Source organism: Pinus tabuliformis, chromosome X, assembly GCF_031772625.1.
Source record: "Pinus tabuliformis cultivar Carrire ecotype Pingquan chromosome X, CPIR1, whole genome shotgun sequence".
In the NCBI taxonomy this organism is placed as follows: Eukaryota; Viridiplantae; Streptophyta; class Pinopsida; order Pinales; family Pinaceae; genus Pinus; species Pinus tabuliformis.
Window position 1 is genome coordinate 1380772025 of NC_142308.1, and position 5739 is coordinate 1380777763.

The 5739-nt window shown below is 33.7% G+C and overlaps 1 pseudogene; it reads right to left on the bottom strand.

The window, feature by feature from the left end:
• Positions 1–3845: 3845 nt before the first annotated feature.
• On the bottom strand, positions 3846–5739 carry LOC149145193 (serine/threonine-protein kinase AFC1-like; annotated as a pseudogene).

The window sequence follows — 5739 nt, forward strand, 5'->3', positions numbered from 1 at the left end:
GATAAGAAGAAACAATATCTATGAATAGTAACAACTACAGTCTCAACATTAAGAGAAATGGTAGGGATCCATAACGTTACCACAATCATGATAGATGTAAGACTCACAGTCTCGGCATAAGGAGGATCACAATGATCCCTCAGTTATCCTTATAGTCTTGATCATGAAATACACTCTTGGTATATGATCTCAGCTAGAGTATGAAGATGGAGATATGATAAATTAGTCATCATAGTATTAGTCATAGCGAAGACCTCAATGACTTAATGAAGAACCAAAATATTAGTAGTGCAGTAGTGATGAATTCAATGATGCAGCAGTCATGTTGACCTCTGCATTGTTCAAGAAAGAGGATTGATCTCTTGGTCTTGGAGAGGCAGAATGTGTCAGGGGTTAGGGTCTTGGTATTCATCAATGGAATCTCTATAAGAATAATTTTACGTGGGTTTTCGTCTCTAAGAGGGAAAGGTTTTGGCCCTGCCAAAAAGCCAAATATTTGTGTTTTTATCTCTTTTTTTTTATAGCAGTTTGATGAAGCTAACATATACACACTAATAATAAAGGAAACATTAAGCTAAGATAAATTGTATAAATACTTCACAAATTGTTATCATGCATTATAAGAATAATTGTAATTTTTAAATGCCCTATATTCTTCAACATTTCCATCCACAAATAGAATTTATTTTTTGGAAAAAAATCCCCAGAAACTCAGGTAATTTTTTCCTCTGAGGAATAAAATTGAATTACAAATTGAAAAATAGATAATCATGCATATAATGTCTGTCACAAAATCAAAGAATTTCTACCACACAAACATAAATAAAAATATGAAAACAATAGAATTCAAAAGTTTATTAGACTACAAAGACTAAGTAAAGGCTACAAGATTGAATAGCTGAGGACCATGACTTCAGATGGACCAAGTATTCCATATATGGACATTAGTTGTTTCATTAACATCTTTTGTTATCTAAAATAATTGCTTTTATAAAACCTATTTCACCTATCCAAATTACCACACAAATAGCCTAGTACATCAAAAATACAAGAGGAAATGGATATAGAAAGCTAATGAGGATAACCGAAAACATTAATTTGTGACTAAATCACATTTAATTTGTCATAAAAAATTACTTCCACTGTTACAAAATATAATGCTTGTTAAAGAATCACATAATTGCCACCACAAAAACATAAATGAAAAGACCAAAAGTTAAAAAAAAATTATGGACGAGTTTGAAATCTTAATAGACCAGGTACAACATGTGCAGGGGTCATCACGATTCTAGAGGAAATAAGATAGCCTATTATGCAGCCATAGTTTATCTGTTAGACATTTTGGAGTTTTTTCTGGCCTATTTTCTCGTCTTCTTTGCCCATAATCGGGTAGGGATTTGTTGGAATCACAACTTTGAGTTATGAACTCTCTACAATCCAAGTGCCTGAGGGGTTTTTTAGGGTGTTGAATCCATATATGTAGTCAAAAACCTTATTTAAACAACACAAATCAAGATTTCACCAAAAAAAAAATTGCTATATTCAACCAAAAACTCCAAAACGTTCAATAGACAACATCTATTATGCATGGGGTCTTCAAAATATTTTTAATAATTTGGTCATAAAAGCAACAATTTACCAATCCAATCAAGAAAAGTAGAGATGAACGACTCTCCTTTCCAGAATCAAACAACATTCTCTCTCTTTTAGAATGAATGTGATTCTTTCAAGTGAGAAATGAATGAGGAGGCAGATCATTGGGCTATGTTAGCTTTTGAAATTTAGCCCTGGAACATTATTAAAATGTGGGGTGATGGAATTTAAACTAATCCCATAAATCCAAAATAAAGTGGATATTAATGTGCACAATAATGAATATGAAGCACTTAATGCAAATAAGACAACCAAACACCTTAGGAATGGTATTTCAAGGAGCTCCATTCACTAGTCCTTGGAACATTATTTAAAGGTAGGGTGATGGACTTTACACTGATCCCTTAAATTGAAAATAAAGTGTATATTAATGTGCACAAAAATCAATATGAAGTATCCAATGTAGAAAAAACAACAAAACACCTTGGGAATGGTAGATCAGGGAGCTCCATTCAAGGGTTGTTTGGAATGGAAAAATTCAGGTTCAGTTATGGATCTATGTTTTCTAGTTTGTGGTTTGTTGGTGCTTCAGTATTCATTGGTTTGTATCACTTACATCTTTGAGTGCCTTCTAGAGGAAACCTCCATGCTCTCCTTATTCCTTCCCCTCAAACTCTTGTTGTACCCAAAATAGACATGTTCAAAGATGGAAGGTGGAGATTCAAACGAGTTTTTGATCGTAAGAAATTCGACGAATCTCAGTGGGAAGTGTTTGTGGCTCAAGGAAACTTCCCATCTCAAATGTTTGTAAATTATTCTTTACATTCCAATTCTAGAAAAATATCCTAAAATTTTGTCTTTTTTCCTTCAAAAACTTTGTTAGTGGTCAGGCAGTTTACAATTTCTCTGATTTTTGGAAGGGCTCAAAGTTTGTTTTAGTTAATCACCCTATGTCGAGCTATTAATTTTCCTTGTAGCTAGATTCAGTTTAAAAGGTTTGGGGCTATAGGGCTTGTTTCCTATTTTAATAGCATCAAGGACTACTGGTCACATTGGAGAACTCTTGTTCCTCACAAGCCCCCAGAGTTGCTATGGATAACATTGATGTTGCTATGGATAAAACTGATGTTAAGGAAACCTGGAGAGTCTTACATTATCACAAATAGATCAATCAAGCGAATTGCAATACTTTGATGTAAGTTTCCTAAAATTTCTGATTTGGAACATGCATGAACCACACACAATGCCAATGTAATGAGCATAAAATTTCCCCATAAATAGAGATTGCATACAATGTAAACTAAATGCAATAGGATGTGAAGCTTAATTTTCACTCAGCAAATGGAATCTCTCCATGGATTCTAATAATCAAGGAACTGAGAACTCACTCCAAGCTATGCCAAAGGAAGAAAAAACAATACATCTTTGCAACCCAAGGGAAATTAAAGGCCTAAGGTCCCCTCACTCTCATGAAGGATGAGGATAAAACAGTGTCCATTTATGTTGTCTATGATGTCTTTTGGGTAAATATATAACAAAGAAAATAAAATCAGAACGAACAAGATAAATAACTCAGAAAGTAACCTCAAATATTAGATCGCCACCTCTTTGGCTCTGCACAAGCTCCAATACATTGCAAATCTGCTGCAATGCAAAATGGATCAGTATCATTATATGCTCAAGACATGCATACTAGCACGTTCGTCTACTGTATTGTTTAAGAATCGTCCTCAAAGGTGAAAGGTTTAGATAACCCACCCTATGTTATAATTTTTATTAACTAAAAGTTACCCCGATATTAATTATAAATATACATATATTCTATATATCATAGCATAAAGATAAATAAAAATAAAAGGGTAGCTCAGTACAAAATTTAAGCCTTTTTTCATGGAAAAAGAAAAATCTACCCCTATCAGTGTGGTATTGGCTTCCATCTTGCACACAAGACAAAAGTTGAGGCACCTCAGGAGATGGAAGTCGAAATTTCATCGTAGTTGGTTTCTACCACTAGAGAAGGTGGGTAGGACCTACTACAGTCCAGAAAACCTTGTCATAGAACATAGTTATGATTTAAATGTCCCAAAATTTGCCAGAACATAGTAGAAACCACTAGAGGAAGGGGTCCAATTAACATAGAGAAGTGGCTAGAATCAAACCACAATAAATCCCGATCATCAGTACAAGCCACCTATTGTGAGTATAATATTATTGTTTTCCATGAAAAGATTGTTTGACTTGAACAAGGTTTATTAAGATGCTCATTCTGGCCAATCCAACTTTTTTCCATGCCGAAAATATTTTGCACTTTTGCGACTATTTACAGGATGATATTGAATGTTATGGTTTACTTTTAAGATAGACCATTTATAACACTTGAAAAATTTATTGAGACACTATTCACTAGAATAATGTCATGAAACGCACTCTGATTTCTTTATCATACGATGTGGCAATGAGCCCAATACCCTTTCCATCATGGCAAGATGTTCCAAATTCTCATGGGTTTGAAACAGTGTCTTCCCCTGCATATTTAATATACAACTATGATAAATATATTTCTAATTTACAACAGGTTAAATATCATAAACACAAAATTTTTATGGTATAATAAATTACCGAGAAAAGCTCCACAAGTATGCATCCTACACTCCAGATATCAGAGGGGTAGCTCCATCCAAGTCCTGTTAATAATTACAATGAAATTGGATATAGGTTCAATCTAATGGCTCATTTGAACATCGGAAAGCCCTTTAATCCACTTAGTTCACTCAATTGGCTAAGCTAATCCTATTTAGTCATCTTTCCATGCTTACCCAATATCACTTCAGGAGCTCGATAATGCCTTGTAGAGATCACTGATGTGTGATCTTCACCTTCTAAAGTGGTACTTCCAAAATCAATCAACTTTATTGCACTTGATTTTGGCAATCAGTTGCATATTTCTTGTGATGACCTCTCCAAACCCTTTTAAAATAGATACTAATCAGAGTTAAACACTTGGAATGTATGAGAACATACATTTAAAGACACAAAGAGACCAGAGAACAAAGAAAGAATGTATTGAACCAAAGGAACCATAATCAAATAATTATGTTTTGAGAATACAATCAAATCTGTTAACCGAAAAAATTGTTTCTCTTGCCACTTAACTACCTTATATGGAATCTTCACAATGTGTGAAGAAACAAAAAGTGTATTTTCTGGCTTTAAATCTGTGTGAATGAGCTTCAAGCCATGCATATCTGCCAATCCAGATTGTTATTAATCTCAAATGAATATCCCTTATAATGGATAGACATTTTATCAGGACCTAATTAGTAATAAATATCATATATGCAACTCTGAGATGATAATATCACCAATCTGCCAATGAAGCTCTCTAATAAGGGAAAATAAGTGTTGTTACACACATGCTATAGACTATAACAGTTACCTACTAACCTCCTTAACAAGATCAATGGGAAATGGGCGATAGTTATTTTTCTGAAGAAAGTCATATAAGCTTGGCCCAAGTTTTTCAAAAACCTGTTAAGATCATTTGCATTCATCAAAAAACTTAAAACTTCTCTAGAAACAACCAAAATAAGATCTTTCAGAGGCCATTTAAAATGCATAATAGTCACTAATGAAAAAAATGAAGTTCTGCTAAGAACTCACGATACACGTGTGATTCTTATAGTCAAACCAGTCATGCATTTGCACACAATTGTATCAAACAAGCCACACACATCAACCAACCCATGAGATACTGTAACTTAAGGAGTCTAAAGAAAATAATCACTTTGAATGGCTATATCTATTAAAAATTGTGGATTGATTAACTAAATGACATATCACAACAGATATTCATTATTTCATACCGTGTACCAGTTCTATCATGCTTGGAAACTTTACGCAACACATCAATTTCAACAAGGGTTGAACCAAATTTCATAATTGATATTTGTCTTGACAAAGATTTGGGAACTTTAGTCTATGTTGGCCCTCCTTCCCTGTGTTGGGAGAAGTTCAATTTGCCCTACACATTCCACTACCCAAGTTTCTTTTACAAGAAAGTATCTCTATACATAGATCATTTCATCAAGAGCCAAATATGAAATTATAGCCACCTCAGAGATTGAAGAACTACATAAAAAATGCCAT